This window comes from Eretmochelys imbricata, chromosome 3 (assembly GCF_965152235.1).
Source record: "Eretmochelys imbricata isolate rEreImb1 chromosome 3, rEreImb1.hap1, whole genome shotgun sequence".
Lineage (NCBI taxonomy): Eukaryota > Metazoa > Chordata > Testudines > Cheloniidae > Eretmochelys > Eretmochelys imbricata.
The window spans coordinates 22,015,072-22,030,270 of record NC_135574.1 but is presented as its reverse complement, the minus strand read 5'-3'; the positions used below and the strand labels follow the sequence as shown (position 1 = coordinate 22,030,270).

At 45.7% G+C, this 15,199-nt stretch overlaps 1 protein-coding gene across 2 annotated transcripts in view; it reads right to left on the bottom strand.

Annotated features, from left to right (window-relative positions):
- PUM2 (pumilio RNA binding family member 2) overlaps nucleotides 1-7,135 on the bottom strand; it is a 109,333-nt gene extending 102,198 nt beyond the window's left edge. Inside the window, exon 1 of one of the 2 annotated variants that reach the window (XM_077812490.1) lies at nucleotides 7,076-7,135. The gene's annotated coding sequence lies outside the window, so the exon portion shown is untranslated. Of the gene's footprint in view, nucleotides 1-6,939; nucleotides 7,044-7,075 lie in introns of those variants that run through there. The other variant, XM_077812489.1, reaches the window with a different exon arrangement.
- Between the last annotated feature and the right edge of the window lie 8,064 nt (nucleotides 7,136-15,199).

Here is a 15,199-nt window from a genome sequence, read left to right as displayed (position 1 = left end):
GGCCTTCTTGGCAACAAGGGCACACTGACTCATATCCAGCTTCTCGTCCACTGTAACCCCTAGGTCCTTTTCTGCAGAACTGCTGCCGAGCCATTCGGTCCCTAGTCTGTAGCGGTGCATGGGATTCTTCCATCCCAAGTGCAGGACTCTGCACTTGTCTTCGTTGAACCTCATAAGATTTCTTTCAGCCCAATCCTCTAATTTGTCTAAGTCCCTCTGTATCCTATCCCTACCCTCCAGCATATCTACCTCTCCTCCCAGTTTAATGTCATCTGCAAACTTGCTGAGAGTGCAATCCACACCATCCTCCAGATCATTAATGAAGATATTGAACAAAACTGGCCTGAGGACTGACCCTTGGGGCACTCCACTTGATACCGACTGCCAACTAGACATGGAGCCATTGATCACTACCCATTGAACCCAACAATCTAACCAGCTTCCTATCCACCTTGTAGTCCATTCATCCAGCCCATACTTCTTTAACTTGCTGGCAAGAATACTGTGGGAGACAGTGTCAAAAGCTTTGTTAAAGTCAAGGAACAACATGTCCACCGCTTTCCCCTCATCCACAGAGCCAGTTATCTCGTCATAGAAGGCAATTAGATTAGTCAGGCATGACTTGCCCTTGGTGAATCCATGCTGACTGTTCCTGATCACTTTCCTCTCCTCTAAGTGCTTCAGAATTGATTCCTTGAGGACCTGCTCCATGATTTTTCCAGGGACTCAGGTGAGGCTGACTAGCCTGTAGTTCCCAGGATCCTCCTCCTTCCTTTTTTTAAAGATGGGCACTACATGAGCCTTTTTCCAGTTGTTCAGGACCTTCCCCGATTGTCATGAGTTTTCAAAGATAATGGCCAATGACTCTGCAATCACATCTGCCAACTCCTTTAGCACTCTTGGATGCAGCGCATCCGGCCCCATGGACTTGTGCTCGTCCAGATTTTCTAAAATAGTCCCGAACCACCTCTTTCTTCAGAGGGCTGGCCATCTCCTCCCCATGCTGTGCTGCCCAGTGCAGTAGTCTGGGAGCTGACCTTGTTCGTGAAGACAGAGGCAACAAAAGCATTGAGTACATTAGCTTTTTCCACATCCTCTGTCACTAGGTTGCCTCCCTCATTCAGGAAGAGGCCCACACTTTCCTTGACTTTCTTCTTGTTGCTAACATACCTGAAGAAACCCTTCTTGTTACTCTTAACATCTCTTGCTAGCTGCAACTCCAGGTGTTATTTGGCCTTCCTGATATCACTCCTGCATGCCCAAGCAATATTTTTATACTCTTCCCTGGTCATTTGTCCAATCTTCCACTTCTTGGAAGCTTCTTTTTTGTGTTTAAGATCAGCAAGGATTTCACTGTTAAGCCAAGCTGGTTGCCTGCCATATTTACTATTCTTTCTACACATCGGGATGGTTTGTCCCTGTAACCTCAATAAGGATTCTTTAAAATACAGCTAGCTCTCCTGGACTCCTTTCCCCCTCATGTTATTCTCCCAGGGGATCTTGCCCATCAGTTCCCTGAGGAAGTCAGAGTCTGCTTTTCTGAAGTCCAGGGTCCGTATTCTGCTGCACTCCTTTCTTCCCTGTGTCAGGATCCTGAACTCGACCGTCTCATGGTCACTGCCTTCCAGGTTCCCATCCACTTTTGCTTCCCCTACTAATTCTTCCCGGTTTGTGAGCAGCAGGTCAAGAAGAGCTCTGCCCCTAGTTGGTTCCTCCAGCACTTGCACCAGGAAATTGTCCCCTACACTTTCCAAAAACTTCCTGGATTGTCTGTGCACTGCTGTATTGCTCTCCCAGCAGATATCAGGGTGATTGAAGTCTCCCATGAGCACCAGGGCCTGCGATCTAGTAACTTCCGTTAGTTGCCGGAAGAAAGCCTCGTCCATCTCATCCCCCTGGTCCGATGGTCTACAGCAGACTCCCACCATGACATCACCGTTGTTGCTCACACTCTAAACTTAATCCAGAGACTCTCAGGTTTTTCTGAAGTTTCATACTTGAGCTCTGAGCAGTCACACTGCTCCCTTACATACAATGCTACTCCCCCACCTTTTCTGTGCTGCCTGTCCTTCCTGAACAGTTTCTATCCATCCATGACAGTACTCCAGTCATGTGAGTTATCCCACCAAGACTCTGTTATTCCAATCACATCATAATTCCTTGACTGTGCCAGGACTTCCAGTTCTCCCTGCTTGTTTCCCAGGCTTCTTGCATTTGTGTATAGGCACTAGAGATAACTCGCTGATCGTCCCTCTTTCTCAGTATGAGGCAGGAGCCCTCCCATCTCATGCGCTCCTGCTTGTGCTTCCTCCTGGTATCCCACTTCCCCACTTACTTCAGGGCTTTGGTCTCCTTCCCCCAGTGAACCTAGTTTAAAGCCCTCCTCACTAGGTTAGGCAGCCTGCTTATGAAGATGCTCTTCCCTCTCTTCGTTAGGTGGAGCCCGTCTCTGCTATCCTTATTTCTGCGCTGCTGCAGGCGGTGGTGCTGCCTTCAGAGCTGGGCAGCTGGAGAGCAGTGACTGCTGGCTGCGAGCCCCGCTCTGAAGGCAGAGTCACGGCAAGCAGCAGCATGGAAGTAAGGAAGGCAGGGTATGGTATTGCCACCCTTACTTCTGCACTGCTGCTGGCTGGGCACTGTCTTCAGAGCTAGGTGCCTAGCCAACAGCTGCCACTCTCCAGACACCCCGTTCTGAAGACAATGCAGAAGTAAGGGTGGCAGTACCCTCTAAAATAACCTTGCGATACCCTTGCAACTCCCTTTTGGGTCAGGACCCCCATTTGAGAAATGCTGGTCTCCCCCATGAAATCTGTATAGTATAGGGTCAGAGCACACAAAAGACCAGATTTCATGGTCTGTGATGTGGTTTTCAGGAAGGATCCTACCAAATTCACGGCCAATCTATATTGAACAGTGAGCATGTCCAAGTCACAATATTTTGTTTTGGACATATTCTTGCAAATTCTATTTGATAAGAGTCCTGCACATATCTATGGATTCAATAATTTTGCAGCTGCTGCATTTCAGAGAGTGCAATGAAAATCTCCTGGATTTTCCTCCAGGAAAATATTCCTCTCTCAACACCCAGGATGGTCATCTCGTAACTGTTACAGGGCCATGTCTCCAACATGTACAAATTAGCTCTCCGAGAGTCACTTCCAGAATGGATAATTCATCAGGGCCTAAAAATAAACTGACAGATAACAAAATGTACACCTTAATGATACTTCTACAGGTAAGACCTGGTTTTGGTTCACCAACTAGATATCTCACACTCCAGACTGGGAAATACTGCCAAATGAGCTAGAAGTACTGCTGACAAATTCTGAAGGGGATAAACAAAGCCCCCCTGAAAATAAAGTCTCAGCAATATGCAAGCTATTAGCAGAAAGGAAAGATTTTATACATACCTATTTGAAATCACACAGAAACACTTAGAACCTGAGTAAACGCTAAGTGATCTGAAGGTGTTTTTATACACATACAGCTGTATAGTATTTCTACTATATTACTACAAAGTGGCTTGAAACATTGTTATTAAAGGCACTATGCAAACTTAACTTCTTGTTACAGGAGAAGAAAAAAAGCCTTTCAGTGACGGACTTCTTATTCCATTTCACAGAGCTTGGGTATTGGCTTAGTGACAATGCTGGAACGGTTCCACTGTGTGGAGTAAGCAAGAAAATAGTTGTGTTATGGGTGGAAAAACTTCACCCTGGATGAGGGAAGTATTTTTCAACTAAATTTTTTAGAAAGAGAACAGAAGCAGGAAGAGCAACTAATATATCTCATGCCTGTGAACACAGCTTATACAACCTAACTAGTATCTACATGACCTACCCATCACACTTTTATAAGGTCACTTTAGTAGTTTTTATTTAGAAATGAAAGGTCTATTTTCTTCCCCTAAGAAAATGCTGAGTGCAAATATCTTTGTTACATTTAAAAAGTGATATTGCAGACTTCCTCACCCCCCCATACCTCAGCATTAACATCAAGAATAATATTTAGGAATTTTTACTGCAATCAAGAATGACACTCTACATAATCCTGTACACCAGAAAGAAGGCATCAATGTATGTGAATAGGAATAATGAAAGTTAATCATTGCCCATCTAACAACTTATGTTCTTAAGAAGGGCCATACAGGGTCAGACCAATGGTTCACTCATAGCCCAGTATCCTGTCTTCTGACAGTGGCCAGTGCCAGACACTTCAGAGAAAAAGAATAGAACAGGGAAATCATCAAGTAATCCATCCCAGGTCATCCAGCCCCAGCTTTTGGGATCTCTTAACATTTCAGAAACAACTGTACAAAGCAGAGACTCGAATTCTCAAGATAAAGCATTTTAGAAAGTTCTGTACACACAAATTATTAGTACACACATACATGCACACCTAGACAAGGGGAAAACTGGACAAGAGTAAAACAGGAAAAATGCTACTAAGTTAGTTTGAAAAACCTGGGAATGAGTCTAACTCCCTGCTAATGCTGTCCCACAATATGTACAGAATCTCTCACACACAACTAAACAAATGGGAATGAAGTTACTTATTGTTTAATATACTACAATCAGGCAATAAACACCAATCTTAAATATATATTGCAACCCTACATTAAAACTGATTTTTCCCCTAGGACAAGGAAAAATGATCTTTTCTCTCTACCAATGAAAATGTATTAGCTATAATAGATTTCACTGCAGCTACCATTTAAGGGAAGTCAATTGCACTCTTCCTGGTCAAACCCCTCCAAATTTTTGCACTACTGATAAACATCACAATGGATAACTATTTCTCACTTTTGATTACTGTAATTGCCTAGCCACCATTCTATTGCTTCCCTCCCCACAAAAAAACAGACAGAAAAATGATAAAGATTAAAATAGCACGTGTATACACATACATGATATTCATGCAATAAATTGAAGAACCATGCGATAAAACTGCATTTATCAAGCACCTCCTTACCTGCATTTGCCCATTAGGTCTATCTCCTCTGGGACTACCTCTAACTTTCCAAACCCTTGAGCATCTTCAAGCAGCTGCCAGATGCTTTGTTTAAAAAACAAAACAAATAAAAACTGCCACAAAATTCAATCTTCCCCAATTCTAATTTCCTCACCACCTTCCCCTACCAAAAAAATATTTACAGTGGTCAATATTCAGTCACGGACCAATGAAAGGTTGAAGATCCAACACCTCTTTATACCATTGCAAAAATGAGATCCAGCTTTCCAACAATATGCACAATACCTGTTTCTAAACCAACAAAGATCCTGAAGTATATAGGCATTAAAACCCTCCAGACATCAAAATTAGCAGCACTATATGTGTGTGCGTGTGTGTATATATATAGATAGATAGGCAGGCAGGCATTTTAAGTATATTTACAGATTTCAAGAATGTATTTGTTTTCATTTTCCTCTCCCTCCAACGCCTACATAGTTTGAATCATCATAATTAAAGGAGCCCGACTATTCAGTTGTGGGACAAAAAGGACCATGAATAAAATAATTAGGACACACATTTCCAAAAACCACTTCTATTAATATGTAACATATAGAGAATGTAAAATGTTTGGTATAAAGGTTTTATGGGCACTCATTTGCAATGATATATAAAACTCATGAATGCCTTTATCACTTGGTAGTAATGACGCACCCCAAACTCACTTGATAAAACCTCTAAACCACACCACCATGTAAAATACAATACTTTTTTAGTGTTTTGACATTGTGCTTGCTTTGTACACAATGCTTAGTACACCAGATGAGTATAAAATGCTCAACATGTATCACTTTACTTTCACAGAATTAAAGACACAGTTTAAAGTGAAGTGCACACAAAACTTCATAGCAACAAAGCCCAAAAATCTCTTGTATGACTATTAAAACATTTTTTAAATTATCTGCAATAATCGAATAAAAATGTGATCCGCTCTGCATTTAGTTGTATTGTGACAATGGTTATATTTTGCAATAATGTTTTCTCTGATTTTGTGTGTGCAGATAGAGATATATTAAAGAAAAAATAAAATCCAACATTTAATTGTGTGGCATCAACTATAAAATGTGCATTTAGTATTCCTACCTACCCTCATGGCTCTACAAAAAAAAAAGACTTAGATATCCTTAGTAACCAGGTGAAATATAATAACCTGTAATACACAGGAGATCAGCCTAAATGATCTAAGGGTCTGGCCTTAAACTCAATGAAAGCAATGAAAAACCCTTGCTCACATTTCCAAAACGTTTCCTGTGTCTTGATCTCAGTTGTGCCCTTCAGTGAGAATTGCTCTCCCAATTCCTTGCCACCCTTCCCCTCCCCACCACAGATCCGTTTTTCAGGGATGAATTCATCTCTTTCATCTAAATCCCATCACATCCCTCGGCGTAAACTCCTCACCAAGTCTTTCCTCCCTCCTCACCCAAAGCGTAGTAAGCTCCCGCACCAAACGGGTGCGTGCTGTTAGCATTCTTAAGGTGCTTTAAGGGTCACACGGAAGTCCCCACCCCACAACACTCTCCCAACCACAACATACACTTCCCCTCCAGAATGTCCCTTCCCCTCCTTCTCCCAGACAGTCCCTCCCCGAGCCCCCGGCCACACACCCCTTCCTTCCTACACCCTCCTTTCCCCAGGCTGCCCCTCCCCCATATACACCCCTTTCCCCCAGGCTGCCCCTCCCCCATATACACCCCCGCTTCGTTCCCCCCACCCCTCCGCTCCCTCCCCACGCCTTTGTGCTGCTCCCTACAGGGCCCAAGCTGAGCGGCACAAAGGCAGAGGAAAGGGCAGCCACCATCGACCAGGCCCCGACCAGCCGGGTTACCAGCCACAACATGGCCCCCGAGGCCCGAGACAAAAGGGGGCTCCGTCCGCCCCCCCGCCGCCGCCGCCGCCTCCTCGACTAGCCCGGCCCCAGGAGATACTCACGGGCTGGCTGGCGGCGCTGCTCCCTGCAACGGAGCCGGACAGGGCCCTGGAACACCCCTGTCCCCGCCGCCCGCCCCCACCTCCGGGTCTCGCCTTCCTCCCCTCCCCCCCACCACCTCAGCCGCCAGAGACTCACAACAACATGGCGAGAGAGACCCACACACACTCAGAGCAGCAACCCCCACTGCGCAGGCGCGCTGTGGCCGGGGCGGAGGCGGGGCGAGCAGCAGGAACCCGCGAGTCCCTTCCGCCGCGCGCCAATCACCGGCGTTGGCGCGGCGTCTGCGCGCGCTTTGATGTGCCCTCCCAGCGGCCCCGCGCGAGGGGAGGGGAAGAGAGGCGGTCGACGCGGTAGCGGCGTTCCAAATGCGGAACTCCGGGCACCTCATTGTTCCATCCTTCTGCACAGCGTGCGATGGGACGATGCTTTAGGGCCTGATCCAGCTCCCGCTGGAGTCCACGGGTAGTGAAAGACGTTAATTACAGTAATAATAATAATGAAAACCCCCCACCTCACCAAACAAGACTAGGCTGTGCTACAGGGGTGAATCCTTGTCATGCAACTGGCGTAGAGGTTAAGCCAACTTTGATGGGCCAGTCCTCAAATAATTCTGAAATTATGGTTTAATGAAAAAAATTGATTTCACCTCACCACCAGTTCTTTGTCTTAAGCAGCATGGCACACACAGATGTGTTTCATAAATCAACCATTAACCCAAACATCAGTAAATAGAACTGATATTTACAATATTTTTTTCCCATACACATTGAACAAGTATGTATTTTCAGTCTAAAAATAACTACTTTTAGAAAAAAAAAGGAACAAACAATGAGTACAGCCTCCAGGAAAGAATAAAATGTGTGCCTATTCTATAATCGGCTGCAGAAAACTGGGAGGGTTCTTGGAAATTTAAAGATGCAATATATAGAAAAAACCCTCACTTTTATACCAACACACACAGCATTTTACAAAATCTAATAAAAAACAGAAGTTCCAACCCCTGACAAAGCTGAAACCTGTTTAAGCACTGAAAACATATTGATAGTCCAATGTTGGATGTCAACACATCCACTCTTTCAACTATTACTCACGTGACTACCAGTGGCCCTAAATCCCAGTCCAAATGTCACCTTATTACTGATGCCAAGTGCTGTAAAGCCAGTTTAACCAGCTACATGGGGATTTCCCCAGCTGAGGGGGATTTCCCAGGCTGTTGCCCCCTTACTAACATTCAGTGGGGGTGTTTTGGTTGGCTAGCTCCCAGTACTAAAAGGGGAAGGGTCTATGGGAAATCAGGACCCTGAGACTGATAGTCCCCAGGAACAATGGGGAGAGGCCAGTGCTCCAGGTCAGCCTGAATGACAGGGCAGGCAGGCTAATCAGGGAGTCAGGAGGCCAGGGAGGTCCCATCCTCCATACGAGCTGGATTTGCCTGGGTCAGACAGAGTGGGGCCGGGCTAAGGAGAAAGCAGGGGCCCAAGCTAAGCTAGGGAGCAGAGCTGTGCCAGATCCAGAGGGACCAGAAAAGCAGCCTAGAGAGAGCAGACCTGTCCTGGGAGCAGAGCTGTAGCAACCAGAGGCAGAGGGGCCAAAGAAGCAGCCCAGGGAGCTGGAGGCAGAGCAGCAGTGCTGAGACAGAGTGGTGGAGCTGGGGCTGGGGCAGTCTGGAGCTGGGTGCGGTGAGCAGCTGGGAAGAGCGAGGGGGACCCAGGGCAGCGGGCCCAGCACAGGGAGATGCCTCAGCCAAGAGGCTCTGCAGGCCAGGCTTGGATTGTAACACCAACAGGGCGAGGGCGACACTGGGAAGAAGGGTCCTACCACTTAGAGCCTGAGAGCGTGTGGCCACCACCAGAGCAAGTGTCCAGCCCACAGCATCCCTGCAGCACAGCCAGGGCCGGAGAAGGAGGCCTGGGACTTACAAGGAACAGACTGTGAACTGCCCTGACATTCCAGAGACACTGTTTGTAATGTTCCTTGCTACAGAGCGGGTTGATGTGTTTCCTTTAACCTTTCCCACTTTTCCTTATTCTTTTTAAAATTAATTGTTGATTAAATAACTTGCATTTGCTTTAAATTGTATGTAATGGTCAGTGGGTCAGAGAAGTACCCAGTGCAGAGAGAGTACCCCGGAGTGGGGACACCCTAGCCCCTGTCCTAGGTGACCACAGCAGAGTTGGGGGTGGAGCCCCCCAGGAATCCTGGTCCCAGCCTTGTTGCAGTTACGAGGACTCTGCCAGATAGGAGAGTGGAAGGGGAGTCCTCAAGGGCAGGGAGGCCACTGGGTAAAAGGAATTGGAAGAGAGGACTCAGATCCTTTCGCTAGCCCACTTCACGGGGGTAGTGCAGAAGCCAGGAAAGTTCCCCACAATAGCGGGACTATTCCCCCGCTTACACATAGAACCAATGCAGTGGTTCCCAAGGCACTACGCTCAGAGCAGGGAGGCCTAGCTAAGGGAAAGATAGCATGGTAGAAGCACAACTACACTCTAGCCATTCCCAGGAGACAAAACAGCCCTTGGCAAACATAGGCATAACATGCATAAGTTACAGGCTGTTCTCAGATTTTGAGAGGATTTGGGAACTTCGACTGACGTACAGCACCTCTGAAAAATCAGGCCCTCAGCATCTCAAATTGAGCATCTAAAATTAGTGATCACTTAAAAAATATTCTGCTAACCTTTCCTTCACTTTCTTCATTTGTAAGATGTGGACAGTACCACTTTCCTACTGCACAATAGTGTTTGTGAGAATTATCTAATGCTTGTAAAATGCTTTGAAGTGCTACATGCCTGTAAGTGCTAAGTATTTTTTGATCAGCATAAACTTCAGAAATATATGTGATCTCTACCTGGTCTAACTGGTCCTTTGTATTAGAGGATGAAAAATAAACACGTAAAGAAAAGAAAAATGTATAAATGCAATCAATTAACAAATTTGTTTGAAAAATAAAACTATGGCAATTAAAATAAAGTAGGAACTAATTATCACATTAAGAGTAGCATTCAAACTTTTGGCTCACGCTACCAAAAAAAAAGCCACTCTTGGTTTTGTGCTGAAGGGAAACTTAAAAGTACTTATTAATAGTTTAATTTGATATTAATCCATTTTTGAGCTTCTTAATAAAAATGTTAGGATATAAATGTTAAGGCATTAATAATTGATGAATGATTTCCCAAGCACTCTCCAGGGGTTTCTTATGAATCACACATCAACCTGGTTTTACTTTATTTGGTCTTCTCACTGAGTATCAGCATCATCAGCAAGATACGTAGCTGTAGGAATAGAGTCAATTAGTATTCCATATGTTGGACCTGCAGCTGAATGCAACATATAATAGGTACTACATAAATGGTGCCTGTTTATCATTATTATCGTGGTGGGTGTGGCTGTGTGTTAACCTGGGCATCCTCCTCAACTCAGACCTCTCTAGGTCATCACATTCAGGCTATGTCCAAATCTTGCAGATTCTTTCTGCATAGCATCTCTACAATACCACCTTTCCTATCCATTCACACAGCTAAAACTCTCCTCCAAGCTTTCATCGTCTTGATTACTACAACATCCTTCTCTCTGCCCTTAACAAATGCAACCCTGTTCCGCTCGTATCCATTCAGAATGCTGCTGAAAAGATCACTTTCATAGCCTTTCACTTAGACCAAATCACCCCTCTCTTTATATCCTTTCTCTCACTCCCTCTTGTATCCTGCATTAATTACCTGTCTTCACTTTCCCTTCACAGCCTATCCATACCCTACCGATAATTTCTCATCCACTATCAAAAGGGCTTCCAATTGGCTCTTGATACCAGCCTCCATTGCCCACTTGTTAAATTTTCAAAGAAGCATATTCGTGTTTTCTCCCATTCTACCCCTCACGCTTGGAAGGAGCTCCCCATAAACATCCGCAAAACTAATGTATTAATCTCTCCTTAAAACTCTCTTTTGCCATGATGCCCATAAAAAACATGACAATGGTTAAGCTGCTGGTGTGCTGAGACCACAAACTATCATGAGGATCAATATTGTCTAACTGTTTCCTTGTGCTCCCCCATCTGTGTATCTGTATCTATCTGTCATCTCTTGTCTTATTCTTAGATTGTAAGCTCCTTCAAGCAGGAACTGTCTTTGTTCTATGTTTGTACAGTGTGGACCACAAAGGGGTCCTGGTCCATGACTAGAGCTCCTAGGCACACTGCTAAAATAATACAAATAAAATAAGTTAATAATATAATAATAGGGGCTGGGTTACACCTTTTTGTTATGTGTGAGGTGTAACCACCACCCTTCATGTTAGGCAACCTCTCTCCTAAAACACAGGCATATGTGAGTCCACTCAGGAATTTGAACCATGTGGGCAGAGGAGTTTTTGCTGGGCATTGTTTGGGTAAGGGCATGCGTGGGTGTGGATGAGAATCAGGAGAGAGATAGAACAGAAAGAGTCACAGCCTGAACAAGCAGCTGGCAGCACAACCCTGAGAAAAGCCTAGAGAGAAAGCTGAAAGAAGTTTGGGTTTGTGAGCAAAGAAAATATCTCTTCTTATTTTGGTTCCTTCTGTCTGTGTTCAGAGAAACAGAACTTTGTACATTCTTTGTAAATAAACAAGATTGCATCAAAAGGTACTAGACTCCATCATTAGTTTCTCCTCCTCACTGGAAGAATCTACAAGACTCCAAATTTTTGCTAGTGGCTTGGGTCAAAAGGGATAACAATGACAATGTTTATATTTAGAACCCATAGAAGAGTCACAACTAAATGACAATGCTTTCATAGTAGCCATGTGTTAGATTGATAATACTTAACTTTTTTATAAATATACAGGCTGCTGTAAGGTTTAATTAGTTGGCCATTGCCCCCTAAACAGTATTTCTGCTTTTGAAGTAGGCAGGATAACACTGTTCTGCAAAGATTTTAAGTGAAAGATCAGTGTGTCAAGTGTACAGCCCAACCTAAACATTGTCACCAATGACGTTACCACAAATAAATATCCTATAATAAATACCATAGCAGGTCTAGGTTACAGACTGAACCAGGAACACTGATTTCCTCAGTTGGCCAACTTTTGTTCCTGAGTCACTCAGTTCCCCTTAATAGCCTGTGATATAAATAGATATACATAATAAACATACCTCAGCATCACAACAGTCAGAGATGGCTATTCATTGTAATAGAGTGTGAGTAACCAATGACATCATTTTGTGTATGTGAATGTGGACCCAAAGCAGGGATAACAGCTGGCTTTCAGATTTTGTATTGCTTGGCCTCAGATGATTCCACCTTGTTCACAGTTGAGCAAGTATAATCTTGTCTTTTTTTAGATAATAGATGTCTCAATAGGACTATAATTTTCTCTGATTCAGACAGGGCCTGTGCAAGGAGGTTTGGTGCCTTAGGCGAAACTTCCACCTTGCGCCGCCCCTCCTGCCCTGCGGCAGCTCCCTGCCGCCACCCTCTCCCCTCGGCCCGGGGAGTCCCCTGCTGCAGCTTCCTGCCGCCGCCCCCTCCCCTCAGCCCGGGTAGCCCCCCCTTGCGGCAGCTCCCCACCACCCCCTCAGCCCAGGGAGCTGCGTGGAGCAGCTCCCCGCCGCAGCTCACCTCTGCTCCGCCTCCTCCCCGAGCACGCCGCTTCTGCTGTTTGGCGCACAAGCCTGGGAGGGAGAGAAGCAGAGCGGGGCGGTGCTCAGGGGAGGAGGCGGAGCAGAGGTGAGCTGGGGCGGGGAGCGGTTCCCCTGTGCTCCCCCCCCATTACTTGCTGCAGGCGGCCCTCCCCGCGCCCCCCTGCCCCAGCTTACCTCCGCTCCACTGCTGCCCCCAACCACTTGGCGCCCTAGGTGACCACCTAGTGGTTGCACCGGCCCTGGATTCAGTTAGTGAACTGTTAATGCGTAGCTCTTCAAGATGAGGGTACACCATAGTTTATGCAATCAAAATCACGTAGTGCACTTAGTACACAGTACAGCTGAAGCTGTAAATAAGATTAGTTTCAATTTGAGTCTTGTGCATATTGTGTAAAAAAAAAAAAAAGTAGATAAGTATTCTAATTTTAGTCCCTATTAAAAGGCCCTGGAAGTTCAAAGAAATAGCCTAGGTAATGAATATAACCATTTTGATAATAAGAGCATTTGTGCCTGCCATCAATGTATTGTTTTGCAACCTACTCTTTACTAACTGATAGAGGTGATGAAAGAGGGAAAATACTCAAGTGTGTCAATCTGCTTGGGGGCATACAAACCAGATGAAAGGTTTGCTCCCTTTTCCAAGAAGCTTACAATTGAAGGCTCTGATCCTGCAAAGACTTATGTGGTGCTTAACTGTATGCATGTGAGTAATCCCATTGACTTCAATAAGGCCTGGTCTACACTACTGCGTTAGGTCGACATATGCCATGTTGGTCGAATTTAAAAAATGAGTGTCTACACTACCGAGCCCTTTCTGCTGACCTAAAGGGCTTCTAAAATTGACGCCGGTACTCCACCTTGGCGAGAGATGTACCACTAGAGTCGAACTTCCTGGGTCGAATTAGGGGTAGTGTAGACACAATGCTGTGTAATTCGACGGGATTGGTATCTGGGAGGTGTCCCAGAGTGCTCCAATGTGACTGCTCTGGATAGCACTTTCACCTCCACTGCACTTCAGTCAGGTACACAGGAAAAGCCCTGGGAGCGGCTGAATTTCATTTCCTGTTTGATCAGCGTGGAGAGCTCACCAGCACAGCTGACCATGCCTGTCCAGGGTCGCAAAGGTGCTCCAGCATGCAGCATACAGGAGACACTGGATCTGATTGCTGTGTGGGGAGAAGAGTCTGTGCAGGCAGAACTCCAAACCAGCAGAAGAAATGCTGACATCTATGGCAAAATCGCACAGGGCATGTGGGGACAAAGGCTACACCAGACACAGACAGCAGTTCCACATGAAAATAAAGGAGCTCAGGCAAGCATACCAGAAGATAAGGGAGGCGAACAGTTGCTCTGGTTCTGAGCCACAGATATTCTGCTTCTGTGAGCAGCTGCATGCGATTCTAGGCAGGGACTCCACCAGTACCCCAACCAAGTTCCATATCCTCCTCTCCCAGACATCCTAGAAAAGAATGCAGGGCAGGGTGGGGGAAGCTCCGTTATCCCTTGAACTCAACTCCAGGGGATGGTTCATCAAGCAGAATCCTCTCAGTCCTACAGCTTTGATTGCTAGACAGTGCAATTGTAATAAGGTATGAGTCCTTGCTCCCCCCTCCCCCCCGTGTTATCAGGCCCTTAGACCCGGGTTATCTTTGCTATTCATTGCTGTCTCTGTTCAGTGTTTGTTAGCATAATAAAAATGCATGGATTGAGGACAAGAGGCTCTTTATTCACTGTGCAGGCTGTGGATAGTGGGGGTTTAGTTTACAGGGCAGTACCTGCAAAAAAAGGGGCAACTTAGTAAGGAACAACACACAGAACTGTCACATCAGTGTTGGGTCACTCATGAAATTGGTTTTCAAAGCCTCTCGGAGACGCAGTGCACCTCGATGTGCTCTTCGTATTGCCCTGGTGTCTGGCTGCTCATAATTGGCAGCCAGGCAATCTGCCTCAATCCGTCACCCTGCTAGAAACTTTCCCCCCTTACTTTCACAGATCTTATGGCGCACACAGCAAGCAGCAACAACAATGGGAATATTGCTTTAATTGAGTTCTAACCTAGTGACTAAATTGCGCCAGCGCCCCTTTAAACATCCAAAGGCACATTCTACCACCATTCTGCATTTGCTCAGCCTATGGTTGAACTGCTCCTTACTGCTGTCCAGGCTGCCTGTGTATGGCTTCGTGAGCCGTGGGAGCAAGGAGTAGGCTGGGTCCCCAAGGATAACTGTTGGCATTTCAACATCACCAATGGTAATTTTCCAGTCTGAGAAGGAAGTTCCTTCTTGCAGCCTTCTGAAGAGACTGAAGTTCCTAAAGATGCATACGTCATGTACCTTTCCCAATCATCCCACGTTAATATCAGTGAAATGGCCCTTGTGATCCACTAGCGCTCGCAACACAATTGAGAAGTACCTCTTGCGGTTTATGTACTCTTTGGCAAGGTGGTCTGGTGCCAAGATAGGGATGTGCATTCTATCGCCCCACCACAGTTAAGGAACCCCATCACAGCAAAGCCATCCTCTATGTCCTGCATGTTTCCCAGAGTCATTACCCTTCTTAGCAGAAGTGAATTGATTGCCCTGGCTACTTGCATCACAGCAGCTCCCACAGTAGATTTACCAACTCAAAAGTGATTCCCAACTGA